Here is a 16,960-nt window from a genome sequence, read left to right on the forward strand (position 1 = left end):
AGCCTGACCAACATGGTGAAACCCTGTCTCTACTAAAAATGCAAAAATTAGCCAGGCGTGGTGGCGGGTGCCTGTGATCCCAGCTACTTGGAAGGCTGAGGCAGGAGAATCACTTCAACCCAGAGCCAGAGGTTGCAATGAGCCGAGATTTTGCCACTGCACTCCAGCCTTAGTGACAGAGTGAGACTCTGTCTCAGGAAAGGAAAGGAAAGGAGAGGAGAGGGGAGGGGAGGGGAGGGGAAAGGGAAAAATGTGAACATTCTACTTCTTATTCTTGTCTACTCCTAAATCCCTTCCCATATTCAGTCAAAAGTCCTATCAGACCATGACGCGCAGGACCCTAAAAACTGAAAACCAAATCATTGTAGGGAACGTGGTGCCTCCAGGCCTCTGGGACACAGCTGTCCTCCCAAGGTGGAAGGATTGGTCGCTTCCAGCTCATTGTCTGTCCGTTAGCTTCTGCTCTAATTCACATGCTATTGATAAATAAGATGGGGGGCAAGGGAGGGAACCGGAGCCAAACCCCACGGCAGGATTAGAAATGCCAGCCGGATGCAGGCAAAGCCTTGGAAAACAACAGGGTTCATGGCTGGGCCTCCCAAGCCAGCCTGGGCCAAGCTCATTAATCTTCCAGGCCCACTGACTTACTCAGACCACAGGTGCACACGCTGGTCGTCATCTTCATGGCCAAATAAAATCATCAAAACTCTGGAGGAGTAACAACATGGTAACTTAAAGACAACCGACTGGTACGTTTATGAGAGGCTTTGCAATATGATTTCTGACAGTTGTTTGGCATCATTAAGAGATCACTAAACAGAGCTAAGAAAAAATTTTTCGAAAATAGATGTGATTCTGGACGAGATTCTAATAACATAATGGAATCTCTTCCTAAATTTGTCTTTAAAGGAAGCTCTTGTCAAAAACAAGGCTGAGAGGATAAAGATAGGTTATAACAACACATGCAAACTGGCGTCAGATTTTTCTTGGAGGGGCGTAGGAGGTAGGAAGGTGGGAAGATGTGAAAACATAACTTTATCAACGACTTGAATTTCCTCATAATAGCAATAACTATTCTTTGTTTTTTATTTTTAGTTTTTAACAAAGTCTTACTATGTTGGCCAGACTGGTCTTGAACTCCTGGGCTTAAGCAATCCTCCCACCCTAACCTCAATAACTATATTTTAAATAATTTTATGATTATTTAAGTCCTTGGCTATTTAGGGATACATATGTAATTATCTATGGACATAATAATTTGATGCTAGAGAATTGTTTTAAATAAGACAGGCAAAATACTAAAAACAGTTGAAATTCTTCATTTACATGGTTTATAATTTTTTTCTACTTTGGACTAAGTTTTTAAATCTTTTTTTTTTTTTTTTTTTTTTTTAGGCCAGGTGCGGTGGCTCACTCCTGTAATCCTAGCACTTTGGGAGGCCAAGGCGGGTGGATCACCTGATGTCAGAGGTTCAAGAGCAGCCTGGCCAAAATGGCAAAACCCTGTCTCTACTAAATAAAAATACAAAAATTAGCTGGGCCTGCTGGCACGCGCCTGTAATCCCGGCTACCTGGGAGGCTGAGGCAAGAGAATCTCTTAAATCCAGGAGGCAGAGGTTGCAGTGAGCCAAGATCATGCCATTGCACTCCAGCCTGGGCAACAGAGCAAGACTCCATCCCCCACCGCAAAAAAAAAAAAAAAAAAAAATATATATATATATATATATATTTAAAGTAACTTTATATATATATTTAAAGTTACTTTAAATATATATATATATATGTAACATTTTAACTCTTTGCAAGAAGTTCTTTAAAGTTTATCTACTTTAGGTCTAAAAACAAAGAGTAGATTTTCTACGACACTAGGGATCCTCTGGAAGGAGAAAGGAGAATGGCCGAGAAAGCAGAGGAAGGGGAGGAGTTTGTCCAGTGAGTCGCTGTGCACGGGGACCCAAGGAAGGTGATAAGTGGCAGGAAGGACTGAGGACAAATATTCTCATGTTGGTGTGTAACTCCAGCTCCTCCTGGCTTATGCTGGTAGACAAAGCAAAGTAGCTGGGAAATTCTATAGTTGTCAAAACCATCACAACCACTCCCACTCTCCCATCTAGTTCCCAAGCCCTCCGAACAGAAGCTAGCAGGCCAATGCGTTGTTTTTAGTTTACCAAACCTGGGAAACAGCGGGCAAGAGAGAATCTCACCACGGAGCACAAGCCCAGCGTTTTATGTCAGGCAGCCCACACGATGAGTGGCTTAGAGTGTTCCACAAAGAAGCTTTCTCCTTCCTGTGGGCAGGATGAATAACAGCACCCAGCCAGCACGTTGGATGCTTGGCATTGGGAGCTTTAACGTTCCCAGCTTTGACTATCTTTGAACAACCCCCCAAACCTGTGACATGTAATAATTTGTACTTCCACCGGAGCATGGACTAGAATGGTACAAGAGCAATGTTTGAGGGTGAGAGTGAATCATTTAGCTAGTGAAGGAACCTCGCTTACTGCTTAGCATCTCCAACTCAGGATTCACTGTTTTTCTGCTTGGTACCTCTGGAGGGGTGTTATGGAAAAATAGAATATTCTGTGGCAGTAAAAGATCCCTAAATAAATTATGCTTATTCTGAAAGTGAAAAGACGGCAGAATGCTCTAAGTAGGCCATGGGTTTTAGCCAGAAAATAGAGCTTTGGGATAAATTTTAAAATAATGGATTTACCACAATAAACAATTGGAAAAAAAGAATAGAATAGACTATGGAAGGAATTCAAAATTTGCAGATACACTAAGGTTCTAGATATTGAGTCTACCAATGTGTTTTCTAACTTTGAGATGGGAAAGAGCTGTGTTCTTGAGGTAGATACTGAGACCATGCCAGGGAAGGAATCTACCTTTAGCCATAAGCAAGGGAATTGATTCACACTGGGTGTGGTTTAAATGTTGATAAAACCCGCAATCTCCTGGTTTTTCCATGGAAATCCCAATGGCATACTCATTCTATGATAACTTTTGGTGTCCACATATTCGTGTTGCTTACAAGATAGTGTTCACATCTGGGCACCCACATCAGTTTGGATAATTTGAAATTGGCATTTCAGTGCACATAAGCTGCCTGTGGAGAGGTACAAGACAGACATAAGACTCACAGCTGACCCCCTGCAGGACTGCAGAACAAACTGAGAAAGAGGCTTGCTGGCTCGCTGCATTAATGATGAGTCTCTTATAGGATTGCTTGGTGCCTTCTGTTCCTGAGATCCTGCCAAATATGTCCTGAGCTCTAGCGCCCCGCATGTGGCTCTTTTTTATTATCAGAGCCGCACTCTGATCCTCAGGACTTAACTCTGGTTGGTACCACTAAAAGCACGGGAATCCCGGGGATAGAGTCTAGCTCAGAGTTTCAGTAAGTATTTGCAGATCCAAGTCCTTTTGCAAGAGTCTCCAAATTAAACGCCAAACTTCTTGCTTGTATAGAATATTGGATGACTGACTATTGCCCACACTAATTGGGTCCTCTCCTGAAAGCTTGCATATCTTGTTCTAAAGAGGTTGGGGCCTTCATGGGATTCTGTCTTTGTTACATAACACTTTGCTCGGCGCATGAGGACTTAACTATGAGATGGTTGATGCCGCAGGAAGGAAAAGAGTGTGATTTTCTTTGGGGGTTGATAAAGGAAAATCATTAGGAACTTGCCTCCCTGCATTGTCATTGCTTTGTTAAGTCAAGATGAAAGTTCATCAACAGCAGACTGGGCACAGTGGTTCATGCCTATAATTCCAGCACTTTGGGAGGCCAAGACAGGCAGATCACTTGAGGTCAGGAGTTCGAGACCAACCTGGCCAAAATGGTAAAACCCTGTCTCTACTAAAAAAAAAAAAATACAAAAATTAGCCAGGCATAGTGGTGGGTGCCTGTAGTTCCAGCTACTCGGAGGCTGAGGCAGGAAAATCCCATGATCCTGGGAGGCGGAGGTTGTGGTGAGCCAAGATGATGCCATTGCACTCCAGCCTGGGTGACAGAGACAGACTCCATCTCAAAACAAAAACAAAAACCACAACAAAAACAAAACAACAAAAAACTGCTTACAGAGGGCTGTTATGAAATATGGGAGATACAAAGGAACAAAGCCTCCCAGGTGCCGTGGGGCTGCTGCCACAGTGCATGCAATATTCATCTTTTGTTGAAAGCAGACGAGTGCTACTTCTACCTGCATTTTCCCTTATGCAGTCTGGAGGAGACTGCATGGCAGCCTCATGGAAAGAAATCAGTTCTCTTCCTGCTCCCAACTAAGACACCATCTTTGCCTTTGGAAAAACCAGCCGCCCACTCCTAACTTAGCTTCTTCCCCACACACCTCACCGATTTAGCCCACCTGTTCCCCGTCATTTTCACTCTCCCACCTCCTCCCGAATATCTGTCTCCCTGATCTCGCTGAGATGTGGAGTCGTTTCCCTTCTTTTCCTCCTCCTACACTCTCTCTGAAACAAGCACACCAAGTCCCCCATTTGGGAGTGCAAAGGAGGACATCTAGTTCTCACCAGAAATTAGTTTTATTAATTGTCTGAGTAGGTTGTTGGACCCAGTGATTCAGATTTCAGCCCGGGGTGGATCTTGGCCGGTGCACCTCCAGCTAGGGTGTAGTTCTGAGTCCCTTTGGTCACCTCATCCTTTTCCTTAGCATCCCTCTGGCCCTTGGACGAACTTTATGTTTATTCTCTGTGCCCTAGAACTCTGGGTCCTTCCCTGGTTCATGCCTCTATTTTTCTTTCCTGCATAAAACTTGCAGTTCCCAATTTTGCCCATGATGGACAAGTTCATGGCTCTCGTCTCTTAACGTTATTTTCTGATCCCTGACCCATTTCTTCACTTCTCTTTCAGTTTTGTTGATAGATATTTACTGATCATTAAAATTGATTCTACCCCTGGGGGAATGAGTCATGGCTTTTTAACCTATTGTTCTAAATTAATTCCTGGGCCAGCCTTGCAATGGCCCTGTGGCCTCAACAATGGGCACCAGTGTCCCAGGTGCCTTGGAGATATTTTCTCAGCTCCACCCAACAACCTACAGCCCACTTTTCATCTCTTCCCATTGCTGAGCTTGCCTCCCCATTCGACCTGCTCTGACTTTGAATTTGGGGCTGGAATTGTGCATTTTGTTCTTTTCTCATTTGCACTTCATGTATCTGAGTATTGGAACATTTATCCTGCTATGTTTTAATTATTTGCTCACCTGTGGATCTCCCAGTCCTGATCACAAGCTCCTCATGGTCAAGGGCTGTGTCTCGCTCATCTTAGAATCGTGAGTGCCTGGCTCACGAGAGATGCTCAGGAGATATTGATGAGGTTAGCAGCAGAGTTCCCCAGAGGAGAAGCCTTAGAGCCTTCTATAAGCCCAGCCTTGCCATAGACAGTACTTCACTCCTGGAGCAGTGGTAATATAAAAAATGACCACATTAGTAAGTGACAGGCTGTTCCTATTCATCCCAGAGACTTTTTGCAGGGGTTCTTTGTGTGTTTCTATTTGCTCATTTGTTTTTCAGTAAGGCGGAACTTCTCTTTGAAGCTTGTGGCATGTTAAGTCCACTGACCACAAGCTAGGGAAAAAATGCAGTATTTTGCTTTTTTTGTTTTATTGTTAGTAAAAGTCAAGGTTCAGTCCACAGGATCCACACAGCCATCAGAGGGGCCAGTGTGTGGAGAAGCTGCCAGGAAAGATGCCATCAGCCTGGGCCATTGAGGTCTTCTCTGTAACCCTGCCTCTCTGTGTCTTCCTGACTCACCTGCCCCACCGCCCCAGGTGCTGGGGACAGAGGCATGTGTATTGCAGACCAACACTGATGATGGGTGGCCCCACCAAATCAGCCTGGAGCTCAACTCCTGCTGCACCACCAACCCCACTGCCCTGAGCCTCAGTTTTCTCGTCTGTAAGATGTGGAAAATGCTACCTACCTTGCAGAGTTGCTACAGGGATCAGTGGTAATGCAAAAATGCTATTACTATTGTTATTATTATGGAAATCTCTAGGCAGGAATCACATTCTCAAGCTGGCACATAATGAAAATCAAGGAATCACTAATGCATTATTCATCACACCTTGACATGACTTTTATATAACATTCAGCTGAAGTATCTTCGATCTGTATCTTCTTATTTGCTATTCTGAGTTCAGAACATAGGATAACTAGCTCATCAGTTCAATGAGCTGGGATTTTTTTTTTTTTTTTTTAATGAGCATCTGTTTGTGCCAACATCTCAGGTCCCTGAATGTACCTCTTCTCCTGAGGTTGAAGTATAAATTGATGAAGGCTCAGGTGGTGTCATGGAATGTCTCAAATAGATTAAGGCTGCACGACATGTGTGTGACTTGTATTCTATTTGGAGACAGTGTGGGAAGGTGAATCCAGCAAGAGCTCAAATTTTCCAGTGAGCAAATGTAGAATTTTAATTAGCTTCGAGTCCATTTCTCTGCTGGAAATAGATCTCTGAGCATTTCTTCAATAGCATTACAGTAATTATAACAATTCTGAAAGGAATAAGTTACAGGATGTATTTTTGTAAGCTTAGCAGAATAAGAAAGGCCACATCCAGTTCTGTATTTGGAGCATGCCTGGAGTTGCTGTCAAATGATGCTCAACAGCATCAATGACAATAATGTAGACCATCCTATCCACAGTACTCTAAGACTGTACTGCCCATGGCACTTCCTACAGCAATAGAAATGCTCAAACCAAATCTGCACTGTCTAATATGGTGGGCACTGGCCACGTGCAGCTAGCATAACTAAGGGCTGAATTTTAACTTTATTTAATTTTAAATAATTAAAATTAAATAGCCACATGTGGCTAGTGGCCACCGTATTGAGCAGCACAGATACCAGCTGGTGCTTACTCTAAGCCCCCTGCAGCCTGGGGTATTAGTGGGACAAAGGAGGAAATGTCAAAGGCCCCCAAGGCACCATAAAGCCCACACTCTAAAGCTCAAAGGAAGCCAATTCATTGAGTTTTCTATTTTTCATCCTACAGCATATCAGATGCATCCAATTAGAAAAGAGACACAGGGCCTGGTGCAGTGGCTCATGCCTATAATCCCAGCACTTTGAGAGGTTGAGGTAGGCAGATACCTGAGTCAGGAGTTCAAGACTAGCCTGACCAACATGGTGAAACCCTGCATCTACTAAAAATACAAAATTAGCCAGGCGTAGTGGTGCACTGTAGTGGGCCTGTAGTCCCAGCTACTCGAGAGACTAAGACAGGAGAATTGCTTGAACCCAGGAGGCGGAAGTCGCAGGTTTGCAGTGAGCCGAGATTGCCCCACTGCACTCCAGCCTGGGCGACAGATGGAAACTCCGTCTCAAAAAATAAATAAATAAATAAATAAAGGAAAGAAAAGAGACACGGGTACAATGGCAGCACCCCCCAGAAATGAAAAAGTTTGAAAAGGAAACAAGACTCAAAGGAGAAAAACAGCCTGGGATTCCTGAGCCCAAGGATAAGCAGCCTTTATACCTCAAAGTCATCAAGGAAACGTCAAGAGTTCAACCACAGATGCTCCAGGAAGGGATAGAGGGAAAATGAGCAACCCTAATCCAGACTTCTGGCCATCAAAGGTGGTAAAATATGGACGGTATTGCTGCACAAATGGGTGAGTTTTGGTTATCTGGAGAGTCCAGCTGCTGGTCACGTCTCAGTCCCTCCCTAATAGCACCTTGTGATGTCCTTTTGTTCTTGGGAGAAATAACTCCTGCGACCCTCGGGTCTGCCTAAAGTAGCTTTGCCCACAGCTCCTGCCTCAGTTTATATGACTTCTCCTGACTCTTTGTTCTCTAGCTAGGCTGATCGTCCTTCTGCTTCCTGAAGGTGCCGTGATCCTTCCTCCACAGGACTTCTATCTAGAAGGTTTCTTCCATGCTACCCCTGTTTCTCCCCCAGCTGGCTCCTAGGCACCCTCAGATCTCAGCTCAAGTTTGTTCCTTGGAAGGCCCCCTGAATCCCCAACCCATCCCCACCACATCTAGGCCTGGTTTCTTTGTTAGTCACTCTTCACCCTGCATTTCTTCCCAGCAAATACCTACTTGAATATACTCGTGCATCAGTGAGATGAACTGATTTATTCATCTGTAAACTCCAAGAAAGCTGGGATTGTGTTTGGCCTGATTCATTTGCTTTTGTGTCCTCAGTTCCTGGATTGTGCTCAATAAATGCAAAATGAAAGAATGAATGAACTCCAGTTTATTTCTAAGATTTTCGACATGACAAGTGTCCTCCAATCCCTAACACTTTCACATCTTCCTAAAAAATCTCTTTAAGCTTTAGGATGACTCATATTCTCTTTGAGTGCCATTCCAAAGTTCTTACTGTCCAATAACTTATTATCATGAAATCTTCAACCTTAAAATTCCACCCACTTCTCCTTTGTTTGCTCCACTTACTACATCGTCCCCCAAAAACTTCCTGATTTTTTTAAAACCTTTGGAGCTCATGTTGCAAGCTGAATCACATCTGTGGTTCTTTTCTTGGCGATGTACTCGCCTTGGTTTTTTCAGTTTCCTTCACTTGGTTTATCTGATAGCCTCTGAGCTCCTTATTTACTTGCTACCAATTACTTAGGTGTCTATTACTTAGATAGCTGCATTATCTTTTGAAATTCGTAGTTTATCCTTCACCCAGGATTTTTCTATTATTTTTTCCATAGACTTTCTCTAAACTGTGAATCTATTTCTTATTCTCTTTTAAAGAAAATTATTTAAAAGTGGGGAAAATGAAACGTAAACATAATCCCAACTCATCTTACACCTCATCTTTGAAACATAAGACATCATTGCAAAAGAAAGATCTCAGTTAATTATTTCCAAAGCCTTCAGGGGATTTATTCCTAACTTCTCATTTTCTGTCTCATTCCTAAAGAATCAGGGGTAAAACTCCCATTAGTCCTAATTACCCTCCCTAAATCCAATCAAGTCATTATGCCTCAGGCTTTGTTTTCTTCAGAATGAGTTTCTTATCTAGTTAAATAATTTTCTCTTTCTAATAGACTTTATTTAGTACCAATTTCTTGATATAAATAACTCTCCTCTTTAGTAAGTGTTTGTGAAGCACTTATTATGTTCCAGGCACTGTGCTAGGGAAACAGCATGAATAATAAGATGAAAAAAAAATCCCTGTCCTCATGGAGATTATATTTAACAGGAAGGGGTATAATAAACATATGAATATATATAATATAATTTTAAATAATGACAGGATCTACAAATAATCTTTATGCCAAATGCCATATACAATGAAAAAATCTGAATTTATACTAAAATAGATGTTAGATATGAGTTCTAAATTTCTTTTCAAAGAATCAATATGTCAGTATATGTTCAATTCTTTGTCTTCTACTTTTAAACTTAACTTCCTCGTAAAGTAACCTTTTTCGATTACCTCCTCCACTCTGACTCATTTCAATCACTTGCTCCACCCTGACTCATTGCGATTACCGGCTCCACCCTAACTCATTCCGATTAGCTGCTACCTGCTCTGCCCTGACTCATTCTCCATCCTGCATAACCATTTTCCCCACCAAACCACTCACCCAGTCACTCTCTTTAAATTAGCCAATCGGAATTAGTTTAGCCTGTGCGGTCTAACCCTAGCCAACAGGGGAAGGACACAGCAGCAGGGGCCATGTGTGTCAGGGATAAGAACCCCTTCCCCTCCCTTGTCCAAGTGTGCTGCTCACCATTGCTCCATCTGTAAAGGCGCACCCTTCTATAGAAGTAGCTTGCCTTGCTGAGAATTAAAAATAAAATTTTACATTCAAGTGCTATTTCTTTTACGGCACTGAAACTTTATTTATAACATAGAGAAGGGTTGATATTCTTGGTGGAAATTATGACTTTGTTTTGTTAACGAAGAGTCAAACTCTAAAATATTTGAAGAGATTTATTTATTCTGAATTATTCTTTTTGTTGTTCTTGTTTTGTTTGAGGGTTTTTGTTGTAGTTGTTGTTTGAGACAGATCTCACTCTGTCGCCCAGGCTGGAGTGCAGTGACGCAATCTCGGTTCACTGCAACCTCCACCTCCTGGGTTCAAGCAATTCTCCTGCCTCAGCCTCCCAAGTAGCTGGTATTACAGGCGCCCACCACCACACCCAGCTAATTTTTTGGTATTTGTAGTACTGATGGGGTTTCACCAAGTTGGCCACGCTGGTCTCGAACTCCGAACCTCAGGTGATCTGCCCACCTCGGCATCCCAAAGTGCTGGGATTACAGGTGTGAGCCACCCCACCCTGGCCTATTCTACTTTATTCTTAAACAAAGCCTGAGGCATAATGACTTGATTGGATTTAGAGAGGGTAATTAGGACTAATATGAGTGACCAATGGCCCCTGACACAGCCCTCAGGAGATCCTGAGAACATGTGCCCAAGGTAGTCAGGGTGCAGCTTGGTTTTATACATATTAGGGAGACATGAGACATCAGTCAATACTTGTAAGATGTACATTGGTTCAGCCAGAAAAGTGGGATAACTGGAAGTGGGACTTCCAAGTCAGGCAGATTCAAAGATTTTCTCACTGGCAATTGGTTGAAAGAGTTATTATCAATAAAAAGGAATGTCTGGGTTAAGATAACGAGTTATGGAGATCAAGGTTTTATCATGCAGAGGAAGCCTTTAGGTAGCAAGCTTCAGAGAGAATAGATTATAAATGTTTCTTATCAGACTTAAAGAGTCTGTTCTGGTTGGGTGCGATGGCTCATGCCTGTAATCCAGCACTTTGGGAGGCCAAGGCAAGTGGATCACAAGGTCAGGAGTTTGAGACCAGCCTGGCCAATATGGTGAAACCCTGTCTCTACTAAAAATACAAAAAATATAGCTGGGCGTGGTGGCCCATTCCTGTAATCCCAGCTACTCGGGAGGCCAAGGCAAGTGGATCACAAGGTCAGGAGTTTGAGACCAGCCTGGCCAATATGGTGAAACCCTGTCTCTACTAAAAATACAAAAAATATAGCTGGGCGTGGTGGCCCATTCCTGTAATCCCAGCTACTCGGGAGGCTGAAGCAGGAGAATTTCTTGAAACTGGGAGGTGGAGGTTGCAGTGAGCCGGGATCACACCACTGCACTCCAGCCTGGGTGACAGAGCAAGACTCAGTCTCAAAAAAAGAGTCTGTTTTATTAGTAATTCCAAAAGGGAGGAGGGTGTCATGAGGCATGTCCGACCCTCCTTTCCTATCATGGCATGAAACTAGTTTTTCAGGCTAACTTATTTATTTTATTATTATTAATTTTTTTTTAGAGACAGGGTCTCACTATGTTGGCCAGGCTGGTCTTGAACTCATGACCTCAAGTGATCCACCTGCCTTGGCCTCCCAAAGTGCTGGGATTACAGGTCTGAGCCACCATGCCCGGCTCAGGCTAACTTTAGAATGCCTGTGGCTGAGAGGAGGGGTCCATTCAGGTGGTTGGGGGGCTTGGAATTTTATTTTTGGTTCATAGTCTTTTAAGCATAAAATCCTGTCATAAACATCTTAAGAAATCTTATCTTCACTTTACTGTGTTTCAGTGAAAGGGGAGATTATCCACTCATTCACTTGAGAGACATTTGCATGGTGTCTACTGTGGGCAAGGTTCTAACATACATGTACAGTGTTGCAATGAAGAACAGGAAAGCTTCAACCTTCTGACTTCAGGGGTGGGACTGAAGTAATGAGCAGATGCCAGTGTGGCCTTTGCCTGGGAAAGGCCAGTGAGGGCCAGAGGGTAAGCTGATACTCTACCCTTCAGACCACTCCACAACTCATCTCCCACCTAGTCAATTTTCTGTGGCTCTAGACGACAGAATCCTGGTTATGATTTTTATTATTATTTTATTGTGGTAAGAACACTTTATGTAAGATCTTAACATACCTTCTTAATTTTTTTTCTTTTTTTGAGATAAACTCTTGCTCTGTCGCCCAGGCTGGAGTGCAGTGGTATGATCTTGGCTTACTGCAACCTCCACCTCCTGGGTTCAAGCAATTCTTCTGCCTCAGCCTCCCAATTAGCTGGGATCACAGTGGGTGCTTACCACCATGTCCGGCTAATTTTTGTATTTTTAGTGGAGAGAGGGTTCACCATGTTGGCTGGCCTGGTCTCGAACTCCTGACCTCAGATGATTCATCTGCCTCAGCCTCCCAAAGTGCTGGGATTACAGGCGTGAGCCACTGCACCCAGTCTACCCTCTTACATTTTTAAGTGCACATTACAATATTAACTTATAGGCATAATGTTGCACAGCAGATCTCTAGAACTTACTCATCTTGCAAAACTGAACATTTATACCTGTTAAACAACATCTTCCGCTTTCTACCCCAAACCCTGGCAACCACCATGCTACTCTGCTTCTATGAGTTTGACTATTTTAGATTCCTTATATAAGCAGAATCATACAGTATTTGCCCTTCGGTGCCTGGCTTATTGTATTAGTTTGTTCTCACACTGCTAATAAACACATACCCAAGACTGGATAATTTATAAAGGAAAGAGATTTAATGGACTCACAGTTCCACATGGCTGGGGAGGCCTCATAATCATGGCAGAAGGCAAATGAAGAGCAAAGTCACGTCTTACATGGCGGCAGGCAAGAGGGCATGTGCAGGGGAACTCCCCTTTATGAAACCATCAGACCTCATGAGACTTATTCACTATCTTGACAGCAGCATGGAAAAGACCCACCCCCATGATTCAATTACCTCTTACCAGGTCCCTCCCATGACACATGGGAACTATGGGACCTACAATTGAAGATGAGGTTTGGGTGGGGACACAGCCAAACCATATGACTTATTTCTCTTAGCATAACATCCTCCCAGTTCATATTGTTGCATATGGCAAGATTTTCCCCTTTTTTTAATGCTGGATAATATTCCACTGTGTGCATAGACCACATTTTCCTTGCCCATTCATCTTCTGAGGGACATTTAGGTTGTTTCTGTATCTTAGCTATTGTGAATAGTGCTTCAGTGAACATGGGAGTAAAGCTATCACTTCAAGATCTTGACTTCAATTCTTTGAGATATATACCCAAAAATAGGACTACCAAAAAACAGTATGGTTGTTCCTCAAAAATTAAAAGTAGAATTATCATATGATCCAGCAATCCTGGTTGTTCTTTTGCCATAATATTTAAAGATGTATGTAAGGAGATAAAGGCAAATAATTCAGATTCATACACTTAAGAGTTGGAAGGAACTTCAAACGTTATATGTCAAATGTTAAAATAAATGTTAAATGTTAAAATTGATGTTAAAATAGATAAGAAAATACCTGTTCAAATATTAAAGTAAATGAGGAAATGCCTGTATATTTATGTATAAATACACACACACACCCCCACACACACTCACAGCCAGTTCTTTTGATCCCAAATAAGCCCTTTCTCTATTGCTACTATACTATAATAACCTACTGATAATAAACAGTTAGTGAGTCAATTTTTCTTTTCTTTTTTTTTTTTTTTTTTTTGGACAGAGTTTTGTGTTGTTGCCCAAGCAGGAGTGCAATGACGCAATCTTGGCTCACTGCAACCTCCGCCTCCTGGGTTCAAGCAATTCTCCTGCCTCAGCCTCCCGAGTAGCTGGGATTACAGGCATGCACCATCACGCTTGGCTAATTTTTTGTATTATTTTAATTTTGCCATATAACACAGGAAATGCAGCTCAATGGGAGAGTGGTAAGTGCTATGGCAAAGGCACAAAGAAAGTATCATGGGGATACACCAAAAGAATTGAACTCTAGTTTGAATAGTTCTGGTTGGAACTAGCCTGAAGGCAGAGAGGGAGGAAAAAGTTCCTAGAAAGAGGAAACTGAGAAGTTAACTTACAGAGGCCTGGGGGCATGTGGCTCATTCAGGAAAAGGAAAATGATTTCAGAGGTCGTGGAGCGTAAGTCCTGAGAGGGTTGCAGGTGGGAGGGAGAGTGAAGCAATTTCACAAGGGGCTTTACATGCTGTGTTAAGGGAGTTTGGATTTGATTCAGTAGCAGGTTTTTGAGCAGAAGAGTAACTTTATTAGAGCTGTGGTTTATACATGGAATCAACCTAGGTGCCCATCAACAGTGGATTGATAAAGAAAATGTGGTACATATACACCACGGAACACTATGCAGCCATAAGAAAGAATGAAATCACATCCTTTGCAACCACATGGATGCAGCGGAAGGTCATTGTCCTAAACAAACTAATGCAAGAACAGAAAACCAAATACCATATGTTTTCACTTATAAGTGGGAGCTAAACATTGAGTGCTCATGGACATAAACATAGGAACAATAGACACACTGGGGACCACTAGAGCGTCCAGGGAGGAGGGCAAGGGTTGAACAGCTACCTGTTGGGTACTATGCTCACTACTTGGGTGATGGGACCATCCACACCCCAAACCTCAGCATCCCACAATACACCCATGTAACAAACCTGTGCATGTAGCCCCTGAATCTAAAATAAAAAAAGTTGAAATTATTTGAAAATTAAAAACATATGCTTGTCAAAAGTTTTTTGTTTTTGTTTGTTTGTTTGTTTGTTTTTTAAATGAACTGTGTTTTACAATTAAACTTAGAGAAGAGAGAAGAGCGGAGGGTTGGGGGTTGGCTGAAAAATGGTAGCTCAATTCTGTTATTCGCATGTTACCTGTGATAATAATAGTTAGCATTGATTGAATGTGCTAAGAGCTTTGCATACATTAGCTCACTTAATTGTCACAACATTCCTGCAGGCTAGGAGCTTTTATTATTTTTACTTTACAGATAAGGAAATGAGTTTGAAAGCTTGAGTTACTTGCTAGAAAGAGGCAGGTTGTAGGAACATCTAGGTCACTTTTATTCCTAAATGCACCCTCTTCACTGAGCTGCTGTCCTGCCCTGTATTACTAAATCCAGTTAGCAATGATTTCTTTGAGACAGGTATGCATGAGAGAGGTGAAAATAATTTTTCAACATCCCTATAATGGCAGATATCTAAAAAGATGAAAAGAAGACAAAGGCAGAGATTGACTGTGCTGTCACCAGCCCTGCAACTGTGACATTCAATCCCTAAGGGGCTCCTTTCTCTCTGTCTGTTTTCTTTTCTTTCTTTCTTTTTTTTTTTTTTTTTTGAGATGGAGTATTGCTCTCTTGCTCACTGCAACCTCTGCTTCCTGGGTTCAAGTGATCCTCCTGCCTCAGCCTCCCGAGTAGCTGGGATTACAGACACGTGCCACCACACCCAGCTAATTTTTGTATTTTTAGTAGAGACACGGTTTCACCATGTTGGCCAGCCTGGTCTCGAACTCCTGACCTCAGACGATTCATCTGCCTCGGCCTCCCAAAGTGCTGGAATTACAGGTGTGAACCACAAACCCAACCCTTTCTGCCTATTTTCTAGTCCAAATCCTCAGTTTTTGTTTGCATGTACTGAAATAATGCAACATAATTTTCATATTAGTTTCAGAAAATTAAGAATCAGAAAAATAAGGCTATTGTAAAATAATTCACATAATGCTTGTCAAAGCCTAATGCCAATGTGTTATTTTTTATCATCTGCTATGATAAATTAGCATTGACATTAATTGACACGACTGCTTTTGATAAGTGTAAAACATCAAAAGCTGATTTTACAATTTATATGTAAAGATCTAAAATGGTGATTTTGCATCCTATATTCTGAATTGGTTAAGACCCAGCATTAATGTAACTCTGCTAACTCTTCCAAGCATTTATTTCCTAGTGATCACATCTAGGAAGGAACACAGCACTCCCTTCAGGATAAAATATCTTCAAGTACTAAGACCCCAACCAATATTTTTGTTCCTTCACAATTCCAGAGCCATAGAACCACGGTTATAGATTATGCTTTGGACATCATTTATTATTTTAAAGAGATGCAGGCTGGGGGCATTGGCTCACACCTGTAATCCCAGCACTTTGGGATGCTGAGATGGGAGGATCACTTGATGCCGGGAGTTCAAGATCAGTCTGGGCAACACAGCAAGACCCCATCTCTACAAAAAATAAAAAATATAAAAAATTAGCTGGGCATGATGGTGTGTGCCTGTAGTCCCTGCTACTTGGGAGGCTAAGACAGGAGGATTGCTTGAGCCCAGGAGTTGGAGACTGCAGTGAGTTATGATGGCACCACTGCACTGGGCAACAGAGCAATACCTTGTCTCTTAAAAAAAAAAAAAGTACAACGCAAAAAGGCAGATGTGTCCCTGTAGAACTTTGTCACTGTGAAGCCTAGAGTAGCACAGAAGATTAGTTTGGATGAACGTTGTAGTGCTTTGTCACCCAGGCTGGAGTGCAGTGGCACTATCTTGGCTTACCACAACCTCTGCCTCCTGGGTTCAAGCGATTCTGCTGCCTCAGCCTCCTGAGTAGCTGGGGTTACAGGTGCATGCTACTGTGCCCAGCTAATTTTTGTATTTTTAGTAGAGACAGAGTTTCACCATGTTGGCCAGGCTGGTCTTGAACTCCTGACCTCAGGTGATCTGCCCACCTCAGCCTCCTAAAGTGCTGGGATTACAGAAGTGAGCCACCATGCCTGGCCCGTTGTAGTTCTTTGAGCTTAAATGCCTTGCAAAGTGCCCATTTCCCCATTTGATTTCTCAATTATTATCCTCCTGGCTGGGCATGCCAAGAAGAAGGCTGCCAGCTCAAATGTAGGGAGACCACAGCTGGGTGCAGGCAGCCCTGCATGCCTGTCCTCACAGCACTGCTTTCTGTGCATTTCTCTTCTGTTGTCACTTACTGTCCCATGGCAGTCCTGATTCTTTATTAACACTGGAGAATTGGGACAGAGCCTTGCACATCCCTCCCCATGGGACTGTTGATGAGTTTTCAGTGGGCTTACACAAATACTCATTTGATTGTCAGAGATGTTTAAACCAGAGCGACTCCATCTTGAATAGGGGCTAGGTAAAATAAGGCTGGGACCTACTCGGCTGCATTTCCAGTAGGTTAGGCACTCTAAGTCACAGG

General features: G+C 42.6%; 1 protein-coding gene across 5 annotated transcripts in view; it reads right to left on the minus strand.

Annotated features, from left to right (window-relative positions):
• Positions 1-16,960, minus strand: part of JCAD (junctional cadherin 5 associated) — a 102,575-nt gene that overhangs the window by 77,309 nt on the left and 8,306 nt on the right. For 3 of the 5 annotated variants that reach the window (XM_055092574.2, XM_055092575.2, XM_055092573.2), the window contains exon 2: positions 5,223-5,413. The exons of the other annotated variants lie outside the window; for them this stretch is intronic. The gene's annotated coding sequence lies outside the window, so the exon portion shown is untranslated. The remainder of the gene's footprint in view (positions 1-5,222; positions 5,414-16,960) is intronic. 5 annotated transcript variants of the gene reach the window in all.

This window comes from Pan paniscus, chromosome 8, assembly GCF_029289425.2.
Source record: "Pan paniscus chromosome 8, NHGRI_mPanPan1-v2.0_pri, whole genome shotgun sequence".
In the NCBI taxonomy this organism is placed as follows: Eukaryota; Metazoa; Chordata; class Mammalia; order Primates; family Hominidae; genus Pan; species Pan paniscus.